General features: G+C 30.5%; 1 non-coding gene across 1 annotated transcript; it reads right to left on the bottom strand.

Annotated features, from left to right (window-relative positions):
* Positions 1–7,708: 7,708 nt before the first annotated feature.
* On the bottom strand, positions 7,709–7,780 carry Trnat-cgu (transfer RNA threonine (anticodon CGU)). The gene has a single exon. It is a non-coding gene; the product is annotated as a tRNA-Thr (tRNA).
* Positions 7,781–14,531: the final 6,751 nt, after the last annotated feature.

Here is a 14,531-nt window from a genome sequence, read left to right as displayed (position 1 = left end):
AGTTATTGTTAAATAAGTCAAAATAAATTTTATAATAATAATAATCAAATACTTCGGAAATACTTTAAAACAATCTGGTATGAACCATACACACAACTTATTTAATGTTAAATCATCATTTGGATTAATATAAGTACAGTAGGGTGAACGTGTCAGTTTACACGCAAAACGCACGTTACACGCTATACGAACGCACGTTACACGCTATACGAACGCACGTTATACGCACGCAAAACGAAACGAAATACGCAGACGCACGCAAAACGATATACGCTAAACGAAATACGCTAAACGATATACGCACGCTAAAACGCACGCAAAAAGAAAACGTTTCTAAACCTTTATTAAAACACCGTAATCATTTTAAGTTTTTAACAACTTTAGCTACATGTAGAACGTTTAAGCGATAAATTTTGATCATTATATACATGTAGATCTATACTGTACTGTAAGGTAGCTAGAAATGTATTTTAAACGAGTTTATGTAAGAACTGAAATGCACTCAACCTAGCACCGAAATAAATTTTTGTCACAGCCTCAACAAATGATTTTTAGATATATTTATAAGCTATCATGCGCTAATATCGAAAGTAAAAACGTTAATGTAAAGTGTTCCTTTTTATGCGCAATCGGATAAAGAACTATCCCTTGCATTCACTACGTAATCTCTACGTAATAGTCCAAAATGGCCGACATTGGAAATTCATTGCAAATTTTTATAAATATACAGTGGTAACAATTAAATTCAGATGGATTTATGTGGCAAATCTATATATTAAGTGAGGCTGCATCATAAACAATCGAAATATATAATCTTGAGTGTAAAATAAAGGAATTAACTATTTTGACAGAAGTCACGAAAACAGATTAAAAACACAGGATTCTACCACGGATAACATTGAGGGAAATGGATAACATTAAAGGAAAAGCTTCCAGAATCAAGAATGATTAAATTGCTGGCACAATACGTAGATTTAAGTTGATGTCCTGTATGTTCCATTAGGACACCACATATGATTTACTGTCTTGTCGCCAGTAAAAGCTTCTCAAAACGAAAGTGAAAGTAGAAATAATCAGCGAAATCACTAAAAAAGGTAAAATTTCTAGGACATTACAATATATTAGTATAGATCTATATAAATATTAAGAACGCAATTTATTTTAGGTCTGAAACTGTAATCAAGAGGAAAAAAATGAGGAAAATTATTGGATTTACAAAGACAGCACAACAGAAAATATTTTTCATATCACTTAAAATTAAAACTTATTGACCTGCGCTTAATATGTAATATGAAATTAGGCAAAGCCTATGAACGGGGAAGTCGTTAAAAAATTCCTTTCTTTCTTTCCGTTTTAAAAATTGTCATTCAGTATTACATGCACCGCTTCCCTTTTCACTCGGAACACTCGACGTTTATTATTTATCCGAAAAGTTGAGATTTGTTCCGTTATCGGAATACCCTGCCTTTTATCATTGAATTACATTGTAAATGGTGGCCCCGACTAGAACTGACACTGAAAAATTCATTGATAGGTATAGAATTCTATATATTTTTTAATTGTTTTTTATTTGATTTTCTTTTAAATATACACATGTAGTCTATAGCCGGGCAAGTCAAAGCCCGGACCCGCGGTTTTGGACTTCCCCGTATTAATATGCTTTATCACACACCAGTGCCGATTTTGCCACTCAGTAAATATGGTATTGAACATCCATGCATATAATTTGACATGACCTCATTGGCGTTATAAAAACATCATGTAAAAATGGCTAAATGGTAGCGTTATACTATAGGCGTATAAATGAAAAACTACTCTTATTTCACTTAAAACAGTCTTTATTTTGTGTATGTGATACAGTAGGGTGAACGTTTCAGTTTACACGCAAAACGCATGTTGCGGAAAAAACGCATGCACGTTACATGCTATACGAACACACGTTACACGCACCCTTTATGAAACGAAATACGCAAACGCATGCAAAATAGAAATCGTTTCTAAACGTTAATAAAATATCCTTATCATATAAATTTTTAACAACTTCTAAGCTAGATCGTTTAGTGATTTGATTAACCCTTTCACTGCCATAGGGACGGCTTAAGCCGTCCCTGTTATTTTCGGCGTATTTGCCATATGGACGGCTTTAGCCGTTTCTATAAAAATAATAGTTATAATAATAAATTAATATAATAATAAAAAAAATAATAAATATAAAGAAAATTATACCATCGACAATAATTATTATTATACTAACAGATTTGGAAACATATATAATTATTATAGTACTAATAACAAATAATAATAATTATATTAATTAATAATATAGTAATTTCTTAGAAAATCCTCTGGCAAATAGGTGAACAATAAAACAATAACCCTCTGGCAGGGAAAGGGTTAAATGATAGCTAGCCATTCATGTATTTTAAACGGGTTTATGTTAACTAACTTATCTTATGTCCCCTCATTAGTGAATAGTTCAGAGCTGTAAAAATGAAAAAATCAGTTTTACAGTATCTTTTTTGTGATTCCATTTACCATGCCAGTAATGGTCCCCTGACAGGGAAGGGAACACTTCCTTACTGATAGTGGATCTGAACACCTCTGTCTGCATTGTAGGACATTTGCCATACCTTTTTTTTTTATTTTTCAATGAAATTTGGTGGATTTTTTCAATATCAATCAAACAGATGTAATTGTTACTCAATATTATAGTGATATGTTGCCTTACTAACTTGGTTTCATTTTCCTAGGAGGTTATAATAAGGGAAAATTACCCCCATTTTTAAATATTTAATGTATTTGTTTGAACAAATAGGCATCATAGAAAATTTACCTTAGCTCTCTTCATTGTCAATATAATTTAATGGGGTTTTCTTATTTTAGTCAATTAGATGTAGTAGTTACTTGATAGTATAACATTATTTGGCTTTACTTACTTTGTTTCAGTGACCAAAAGGTTATAAAAAGGTAAACTTACCCAAATTTTCAATGATTTAGTGTGGTAAAGTTATTAATAAGGCATTATAGAAAATTAGCCATTATTTCTTAATTTGCAATGAAATTTGTTGGGATTTTCTTAAATAAGTCAATTTGATGTAGGTTTAACTTAATATAATAATACTATGTTGCTTATATAACTTTGATTCATTTACCATGAGGTCATAATCAGGTAATATTACTCCCATTTTTAATGAATTAGTGTGTTAGCTTGTATAGTTATACATCATAGGAAATAAGCCATAATTTTTTGAATATTCAATGTAATTTATTGAGATATTCTTATTTTAATCAATTAGATATGCTTGTTAATTAATATAATAGATTTATGTTGCACTTATAATTCTGTTTCATTTCCTAGGCTGATATAATAAGGTAAAAATCCCCATTTTGTAGTGAATTGGTGTTCTATCTTAAGACAGTAAGGTATCTTAGGAAATTTGCAATAACTCTTATATTTTGTAATGAAATTTGGTTGGACTTCCTTACTTTAGTCAATTAGATACGTTTGTTAATTAATATGATAGATTAATGTTCCTCTTGTAGCTTTGTTTAATTTCCAAGGCTCTTTTAATTAGGTAAAATTTTGTTGTTGATTTAGTGCACTATCTTGGACATTTAGGCATCTTAGGAGATTTGCCATAATTCTCATATTTTGTAATGAAATTTGTTAGGACTACCTTATTTATAGTCAATTACATATGTTTGTTAATTAATATAATAGATTTATGTTATATAAAAAATTCTGTATCATTTCCTAAGTGGTTAAGTTTAAGGTAAAATTACCCGGTGTATCAACATGTTATGTGGCACTGCTTTCTTTAATAGTTAGGGTCCAGATAAAATTTACTATAACATTTATATTTTTCCTGGACAATTATTGAAATCTTCTTTTTTAATTAAGTCATCTAATGAAAGCTTTTAATTAATAAAGTTGATTTGGATTGAGTTATTAATTACATTACTTTTCATAGGGATCTTGTATTATGCCTTTTTTAATGAACTGACCTACCTATGAAGCATAAAATTGATATTGTAGGAAAATTAAAATTTCAATCAATTGAAATTGTACAGGTCCCAAAAGATATATTAGTATGCAAAATGGGTTTATGTAAATTTATATAAATACATAGGTGATATTTAAGTATATTATAGTTAGAATTTTATCAGTTATGTCTAGGTTTATAACTTACTTGAGGGAAGTTAAACAAGTGACTTGGGACTACAGCATACCTACATGTATCTTACTCAGCTGAGAAAAATCTTTAAAGAATTATATGGTTATATATGGATAGGTTATATACTTTTAAGTTAGCAAAGGGCGACACAGGCTCATCTCGGGTATCTCAAAGGGGTATTATGTTAAGTAATGATTACGGATTGATGAACCTTAAAAGTGATTTTAGATAATATACAGAATAAAATTCAAGAAAGCTATATATGTTTATCAAAGTGGGTTATATTATTGACGTCATATCAGATTAAGATATATTTGAGCCCCGTCACGATAAAAGCAACATAATGGGTTTGCGACCAGCATGGATCCAGACCAGCCTGGGCATCTGCTCGCTTTCAGTGTTATACGGTTTGTAAGTGACCAGTAAAAGCCCAGGCCACATACAAAAATAGTAGTCTATGGCTTGATTATGAGCTGACAGATAGGGGAATTTTGTAAAGGGTGGCTTAGCCTGTCTGTTGTGATTACATGTCTAAAAAGTTCAACATGCTATATTTTAGCCACCATAGAATTTTTTATCTAGAAAAATATCTAGTTATTTTTATTTGTACAAAAATATAGAAATAGTACAATGTACAATGTATAATTAGTAAAATGTTCACTATACATGTACAAATAATGTAACTATTAACAAATGTCGGTACAGCTGCGGTACAGTATTTAGACGGTCACGGGTTCGAGTACATGTCAGGATGCACTTTTTTCTCACCCTGTGACTGACAAACATTTGTATAGCCCAGCTAGAAATTAATTCACAATGCTAAGTAAGCCTGGGAAATTCGAAGAAATATTTGCATACACAGTAGGTTTATAACTATTCAGTATTTAAACAAGTAAAACGTGTAAGCGGCCGAATAGCTCAGAGGAACTCAAGAGCCGCGGAATCGTATTCCGAGTGTCAGGGGTTCGAGTGCCTGCCAGGCTGTTACATATCAATATAAATCCGTCAAGAAAAATAGGAAGGAACTGTCTAAAATAATTATCACCCTAAAATAGTATTCGGATAGGATTCGGACAGTCTTTAAAGAAAAGTTAGAAGATGAACTTGTAAAGGGGGTGGGGTGCTAGTCTGATCACATCATTTGATGTCAGACAAACCTCGTATCTAATATATATTGGTACGCATATAAACATCTGTTTGCTGAATTGAATATCAAAAATGTTGCAATTAATTAGTAATTATATCTTATGCGTATGTAAAATAGGATTAAAACTAATTGATCTTCGGCTTTAAAGCATGTAGAAATCTGACCAGTAGTCACCGCGAGGTCACAAACATTAAATCTTTAATGTAAATATCACAATAATACTTCTTTATATAATATTTCTATTCTTTGGCAGGGACACAGAACATCTCTTACATGTTTAAGAACAAATTTACATTATATATCTATCTAAGAAATTCTTTTACTTCTCAATAGTAACAGACGCAAAACATGGTACTTAAGCGCTTAGACGAACGCAGACGCACGCTAAACGTTTCTGGGAATAAGAAACGCACGCTTTCAGACGCACGATAAACGAAAAACGATACACGGAAAACGATAAACGTTAAACGCTTGTAAACGATGCACGCTTGAGAAAGCGTTTCAGCAAACGCACGTTGCACGCTATACGCACGCACGTTACACGAAAAACGGACGCACGAAAAACGCTATTTTTGACAACCGAAACGTTCACCCTACTGTAAATATATTATAATTGTACTGAAATCCATTGATATCAAAATTGTATTTTGTTTTTATAAGTTACTGATAACATCATAGTCTTAACTATAAAGCTAAATCGTTTAAAAATCGATATTTTTGTTTTGTATTTTAGCATTTTGCTGATATTTTATAAACAGCAATAACAAATATTTCACTTAAGAATGTAGCGAACAAAACAGAAAAACATATTTAATTGTACAATGTAATTCAAAGTAAGTATTAATACTCAATCTGAGTTATTGAAAATATAATATTTCTCACTTCCTATGTTGCCAATTATTTAGTGATTAAAGTCGTAAAATGTCAATTTGGCTACATGTCAATAACATCCAGCGGTATAGATTGTTCATTAAAAAGAAATAAACGTTTGTCTAGAAACTGATGCAGTTGTATTTATGTCATGTTTGCACCTGCTGGAAAAACTTAAGGAGGATATTGTTGTAAAATGAAGACAATGTCTCCTTAATTACAGCGTTTCAACAATTTTGTCATTAATTACTACCTTAATTTTTGTAATGAGTCAAAGGGAGATATTATTACTGTTCTATATTGTGAAGTTCTCATTGATGTACACATATAAATCATGACATTTTTTTTCTTGAAAAGTGTACTCTAAATGTTAAATGTTCAGACAAAAAAGTGCAAGAATGTTACTTCAATTTTATGCTTATTTGAAATTCTGTGTCGCACAATTTAGAGCATTTTATTTACAAATGAAAATAAAACGTGCTTGAGCGACAAGCTTTTTTAATTAACTTGTCACTGAAAAAATGTTTTTTTTTTACTATATTTTCTCTCAATCTGTCCGTACTAATCCATTAGAAATACCCTCTAACACCCATAAATTTGCTACTTTTCATTTGCTACTTCATTATTACTTTCTCTGGAAAAAAAGTTACATTGCATATTGCTTTTTTAACCATTATCGATGCATGTATAGTTGAAGAAATGTACTGAAATAGATCTTTATATCTTCAAGATTCACATATTTGTATTCAGTACAACTTACATTATAAAATACCACCTAGAATATTCAGAAAGATCCACAAGTAATATAGATATACAGCAATGAGGTACTTTTATTCCAAACACTTACCAACAACACAGGACCTTCGTAATGCGTTTGTCTTTGATCTATTGTCTATAATAGTACCATTTAATTCACCAGAAAACGACGTGTTTACTTATATTTCAGTAATGCAAAGGTTTCCTAAGAAAAGTATAACGTATAAAGTAAATAATCGACTTGAACATTATATTGTGAACAATAGAAAAGTTAGGTTCTTTAAATCTAAATAATTAAATATCTATTATCTTTAATTTAATTTGTTTCGTTGAAGTGAAACTGTTCATTCAAAATTGAACTGATTTCTAAGATAGTTTGTGTATATATTTTTTTATAATCTTATACTTCAAATCGCTTGGCAATAGATTCGTAAAATGCTACACAAATAGGGTCCAAGACAATTATCAAAAACTTAATTCAATATATAAAATACTTCACATATTCATAAGTGTTCATTCAGTCATTCTCGAAATGGAAATATCAATGTGCAAGTCGGTCATTAATAAAAAAAGTTCTTATTTCCGTTTATCGTGATTCTTACAGAGTAAAATAACTGAAATATCTGCATATCGTTATGACCCATATTGCAACGTATTGTTGGTTCGCCTTTTCTCGTTAAGTCGATTACGACTGTCAAATATCACGAAAATAAAAGAATCGTGACTGTTATTTGACAATGACAACAAATCAAAATAAACATGCCTCCAGTGAGGTTTGAACTCACGACCCCTGGTTTACGAGACCAGTGCTCTACCACTGAGCTATAGAGGCAGATAAGACTCGATACATTACAAAATGTTTATATAATTTAATGTAATTGAGTTAATTGAGAACTATAATACATATTTTAAAATCTTTAGAAGTGTTAAACATGGTTAAATAGTGTTTCAATATTTGATTTAGAGCAAGTTAGATGTTTTACACTTGAATAAAGTAATGTTAAATGTGCAGTATTGTGTCGTAAATGTATCAAAAATGTAACAAAATAGTATTCTGACTTCCATACAAAATACTAATTTACTATAACTGTACCAATTGCTACAAAGCAACAGAAAGCAAAGAAAGTTCATCTTTATGGCAAATGAGTATTGTTTGGAAGCTGTAGCAATATACCTAAAAATAGGAAGTTGTTGAGAAATAAAAATGATAGCATTTCTGAGGCATAATGGACCTTTAACATTTTTATCCAAAAAATTACTTGAAAAAAAATGTCTGGTATAAACCAAAATAAACTGATTTTGAACCGTTTTGAAGTCGATAGTAGCATACGAAAATAAATTGAAAGCATCCTTTAAAACTTATTTTCGCAGAGTTTAAATGCCACGTAAGTTAACATTGTATTAAAATTTGAGACAACTGAGGTAATTTACTTATGAATTTCTAACCATTTGGCAGTACGTTACATAAATAGGTCGGCGCAAAACAGAGGCGCATAAATATTGATTAAATAATGTTTTCATTACGAAAATGATTCGAATAGTTGTTATATAATCCTCTTACAGTAATAAACAATGATTAAATATAATCATTTCATGCTATAAAAGTTTCCATATGTTGCTCCAGTGCGTAAAACAATTCGCAAGCAATAAAATATTTGTATATCAGCAAAGCATTAAACAAAGTTCATCTCCTGACTAGAAAACAGTGTGTTATTACTTTGTTAAATTTATTATTTTTCATATCTATTTCATTAATTATATTTGATTTATTGTTTGGCTAACTCAAAAGTTTGGTAATGTTTGCAAAATTTACTGCTGCTTTGTCATACTGTAATAATGCCATAAAAGAGATTAACCCAAATCATTGTTTCTGTTTCGGCTCCATATAACCTAAATTGTGTTGGTGCGCCGTAAAGCCAAGCAAAAACAAACATTAATGGATATACAATAAAACATTCCTTTTCAATCACTTATGTATAACGTTGTCAGACCTGATTAGAGGCTAAATATGTCCATATCTTCGGACGGCGTGGTTGAGCGGGAGTTTTTTAAGCATTCGCTAGATAAAACCCTAGTTAATTTCCACTTGCAATATACTTAATATACTTAATAATACATATTCTTATATTATCCTATATTTGCAAGCAGTGTAATATTGATGACCATGTATGATCATATTATACTTTTCCATAATTTAATTATCTTATCGTTACAAAAGACATTTTAAAATGGTTTTTCTTAAGTACTAAAACCAGTTATCTGGAATGAGATGATAACATTACTACACGAATTGTATCTGTTTTATTACCTGATTAATGCTTCAAATTCGAATACCGATTTTCAGAACTAATTTGATTGAAACTTTCAGAAGACCGCATGACATCTCTAACATCAACTTTACAAGATTCATATTAAACGAAACGCTAACTGTAATCATATTTAAACAGTAAATGGTTTAGATTAGTCACATATACACGATATGTTTGTAATTCAATTACATAATTCCTGCAGTCTCTCCCAGACGGAAATACAAAATAAAAATCTAAAATGAAAAACTGTTTTACTGCATACATCTCTCCGGAAAAAGCGACATTAAGTTAGTTTTGAAACAGTTTTATATGAACTTTAACAACATTTGAACATTAAGTAAGTTTTTAAACAGTTTCATATGAACAATAACAACATTTGAACATAAAGTTAGTTTTTAAACAGTTCATAATGAACATTTAAACACAATTATTGTCAAACATCTTCTACCGAAATGTGTTTCTAAGACTTATATGAATTATATATACTTTTAGGAAAGTTACACAACATGAGGGTTCCGTAAGCATAAAGTAAAACTGATCGGTTCGCACGCAGAACAATTATTGCCGAGCAGAGCAAGGACTTCATCGAATTATTTGTGCTATTTCTTATATTTTACCGTACATAAAAAAGAAAATAAAAGTAAAATATACCTTTCTAGTAAAGTTTACTAAAAGGTGTTTACAGTCAGCTTGTATGACAACTGCCATATCATGTAGTTTTACTGCCATATCGTTAGTTATACAATAAACAATTGCATTTTTAATCAAATAAGTCCAGCATTTCTACAAGATAATATACAGTGCATTTAATCATTTTGTTTTAAACTCGGTATGCTACACGAGATTTTCACGTTATCAAGGAATTGACTAAAAGGATAACATAAATGAAATGGTTCAACACGAAACTTGTAGAAGTCAATCTTCTCAAGCCGGTGCTAGGGGCGTAAGGCATGTTGCACTTTTTCAGTATCCCTCATGTACAGACTCAATCAAACCGAGTCTGAAATTTTCATGTATTTTTGCTGCTTTAAAAGCTTCCGAAGGATCACTTTTTTCCTGATATATATTTATATTCTTTTGATAAGTACTAGACATTCACGTGGGAGATATTATTTCTCAACGTAACAGTATTGAATCCCACAACTATGAAACACGTTTATAACGTCCAGAGTCATTAAATGCTTCACAACTGCTTTGTAGAAGACAAAATCATGCCAAGCATCTGTCCTTTTTGCACTAGTCGTGTTTTAACTGTTCCCCATACTGTAATGCAAGATGCCATTGCATGTAATGAGAAACATAATTTTTCTCCTAGAAATAAATTTCGTTTCAGGTTTTACGACAACAGACAGACACAACCATTATGTCATTTGCATATGACTTTTTCTTTTTAACTGTATTTTATTTTTGACTACATTAAAACCTTTTTATATTTATATGTATTCATCAGACAAGTAGATTTATTTTCATTCGATATGATACCAAAATATTTATTTAATTAATCTTTACTTTGAATTCTCGAATTTACGGCGAGGATTATAAAACCTCAAAATGTATGTCTTGAAGAATTCAAACATGATACCAATAAAAATGATATATCAATCCTACAGTTGTTGAAAGAAATTAAACCAAAAGCAGACGTTTTATTCAAATGTCAAATACATTTTAGTGCAATATAAAATAATTATTGACTATTTAATGTCAGAACGCAATCAATGGCTCAATAGGTAAAAATAGTTTTATAATATGAATAAATCCTAAAATAAAGTGACAAAATGGTTTAACAGTTATTGGTTTGACTTATTTATTTATTCAATGTTGTGACGTTGTTAATATAAAAAAAAACTTATTTGTCAGAAAATATTTAGCTTTAATGCAAATATCAAAAAAGAAAAAAAAACAAAAAACAAAAAACAAGAAGCAGTATTGAATAGACAAAACACAATTATTCTAATTTATTTGACAAACAGGGGGCCTTTCTTCTAAAATTAGATAGAAACGTGCATTAAAATTGTCTACACAAAAAATGAAGATAAATGTTAATAAATTAGACGTTATGTAATAGAAAGAGCACCGAAACACGAGGCTATCTGATTTGTACGAGGGGGCGTAGCCCCCGAGTATAAATCAGATTGCCGAGTGTTTTGGTGTTCTTTCTCTTTTGTATCATAGTCAAACATAAAAAACACGTTCCCTGTTGTCACAATTTTAAACCCGGGAAAAAGTAACCAATGATCGAGCATCTAAATATGATATTTCTGCCGCTTTCCCTTTCTCTGCCGTCAAAGTAAGTAAGCCCCAGCAAAAATGAGCCAATCAAATGGTAACTAATGCCTGCACTTCAGTTAACAAACTGTGCATGTATATGTATACGATTTAACTCTGACACTTTTTCAACAGAAAGGTCCCCAAACTATGATACAAATTCAACCATATCGTTTAGCTCCTAACCTAGAAACTGTTACAACAGTAAGATACTATTTTTAAAACAATAAGTAAATGTTTCGTTGATGAACTTTTTCTTCGAACTAAATGTTGAGATTAACTTTTATTTCAAAATTATTTTTTTGTTTTTATGATTTGTAGTATTTTATTTGTATTTTGTTTTGGACCTTACCGCGTACCGTTTATTGAATACAATACATGTACTTGAACAGTTTTTGGTTTTGAGTAAGAACACCAGCTTAAGAAGTAAGAATAATTTTCTGAGATGCACGTCATTGCTTTTATGATTTAATTTATCTTTAAAAAAAGCCAATCTATCAGTTATCGGTAAAACGGTCTGTATTTACAAAGCATTGTTATTTGTTTTGAAAATTGTCTAAGTCGTGAAACCACTCTAGAGTTATCTATCACATTTAATGGCAACATGAACGATTTGACATTTATACAATTCATAGTCTAATGACTTATCAAGTGAAAGGCAAAGCATCAGGTTATGTATTGCTATATAAAGTTATCATATTTTTCTTCAATAATTAATGGTTTTAAGAAATTCAAAGGTAAAAATATATGTCAATGTACGTTAAATGGTCACTAATATAACACATTTTTTAAACATCAGCGCTGGTTAAAATTCAGTTAATATCATTCTTTACATCTTTACCCATGCCAACGTTAATCTTAATTTACCCGAAAAGAAGGGCACTTTCTTTACAATTATAATAAATCAAGCACAATATTAACAATGTTAATGATCACAGAGTATATATAATGGTAACGGTATGAAAATCATAAATTATGAAACATAAACACATATTATTTATTTATTTTACACATATGTTAATATTGAACATTAGCTCCTATAAATTCATTTGGTGATTTTGACTAAACTGTCTGAAATAGTAACTCACAAGAAATGAAGATTGTTGGAAAGTTTAACTGGTAATTCCGAATGGTAAACGGATGAAGGAATAATTGACTTTAACATTTCTATGCATGTTGCGAACATAATAAATAATTCAGCATATTACAAAGACATAGCTTAAAACAAAGACATTTATAATTAGTTGTCCATAATCATTCTTTAATTCGTTTTTTTCTCTTCAAGTAAATAAGAAAGACTTCCTCAGATGTTTCAAAATTCTAAATTTTACCAGTTCATGGTAAATGTTGAAAAACTGCTTAAGCCGGTGCTAGGGGGCGTGGACGGTAGATTGCACTTGACAGTACACTGTCCATGAACAGGCTCAATCAAACCGAGCCTGCAACATTTTCAGTTTTGCCGTGTTGGGCTTTCTTTGGGCGTTCTTATTTTTCTCTGTTCTAAAGTATTTTTGTGTATGAAAAAGGAAGATTTTGTTATCAATATATTCTTAGATTTCATTTAGAAGTCATCTTTCCTGGAAAAGTTCCAATATTTCAACACTTTTTCAAATTAGGTTCCAGACAATCTGCGCTTCAATCTGTCATTCAATATATATAGGACTTAAAATATTCATAAGTTTTTCATCCGTTCTCGAAATGTCAAAAAAACTGTGTGAAGTAACTTTGCATATCGTTTTAGCGCAAGTCTTTCATTCCTAATTCAATAAGAATGTTTTTTCGTTTATCGTGACTTTTATAGAGGAGTGAGACAACATCACTATAACCAATATTGCATATAGTTAGTTTGCTCTATCAACCGTGTTTTAGCGGGCTGCGTTCTTTAAAAGTTGTTTCCTGAAGTTGATCATAATTGTCATCCTTTACGAAAATAAAGTATGTAATATGGAATAGTTGTAATCCCGAACTCGGCAAACTTTTACCGTAATAGCTTAGCGGTGCACTACCGTTCACGATAATTAAGCCAATTGCAATTATCTTCGAAGCCGTCTAACCATAAAAATTAGTTGGTACCCCTGATTAGCTGGGACTCCCCAAAATATTTATAATTTCGGATTAAAGATAGATAGATAGATACTTTATTAACTTAAACTTTTACAAGTTTTTCGTTATAACAAATAATATATGATACAAATTTACAATCACATGACAATGGCATACATAGAAACATTGAAATTAGTGCATAACATAGTGGGAGAAAGTAAACACACACACATACACACGCCCACACGCACGCACGCACACAAGTACACCACACACACACGCACACACGCACGCCACGGTAAAAATAATATTTATCACATGGAGAAGGAGGATGGGTATGTGAATACAGTTGCAATTCAGTTTATGAATACAAAAATTATACACAACCTAGATTTAGTAAAGTTCAATATGCAAATAACATTTACTAGTAGATGGTATAAATGATATGAAAAACTAAACAATTTGACTCGCTCTAACAGAAAAAGCTTTATACAAAAATTTACCGAGATTCTTTACTATTTTAAAATTCCTAGATTGCATCAATTCTACAAATTTGTACACACTTGGATGTCTGTAATAATAAGATTTTATAAAAGTCTTTCTTAATTCATCGTAAAACGGGCAAATGATTACAAAATGATATTCATCTTCTATATCGTTTTTGTTACAAAGTAGGCATTTTCTTTGATTGCGGTCTATTCTATTTGGCGCATATCGGCCTGTTTCAATTCTCAGTTTATGTGATGATAAACGCAGTCTGGATGTAGCAATTCTAAACTTTTTAGGTAAAATGTCTATATAAGATTCAAATTCAAAACTATTTTTAATATATCCATACGATACTTCACTGGTAGATAACTTACGTTCCCATTTTTGTTTAAAAACATCAGTTACTCTTCCTTTAAACAAAATATGAAATTTTTTCAAGTCAACTAAACCTGGATTGTACCATACATAGGAAAATCC

Source organism: Ruditapes philippinarum, unplaced genomic scaffold (genome assembly GCF_026571515.1).
Source record: "Ruditapes philippinarum isolate M1 unplaced genomic scaffold, ASM2657151v2 ctg8050_1_1_1_1, whole genome shotgun sequence".
In the NCBI taxonomy this organism is placed as follows: domain Eukaryota; kingdom Metazoa; phylum Mollusca; class Bivalvia; order Venerida; family Veneridae; genus Ruditapes; species Ruditapes philippinarum.
The sequence above is the reverse complement of the archived record's forward strand: the minus strand, read 5'-3'. Positions and strand labels throughout refer to the sequence as shown.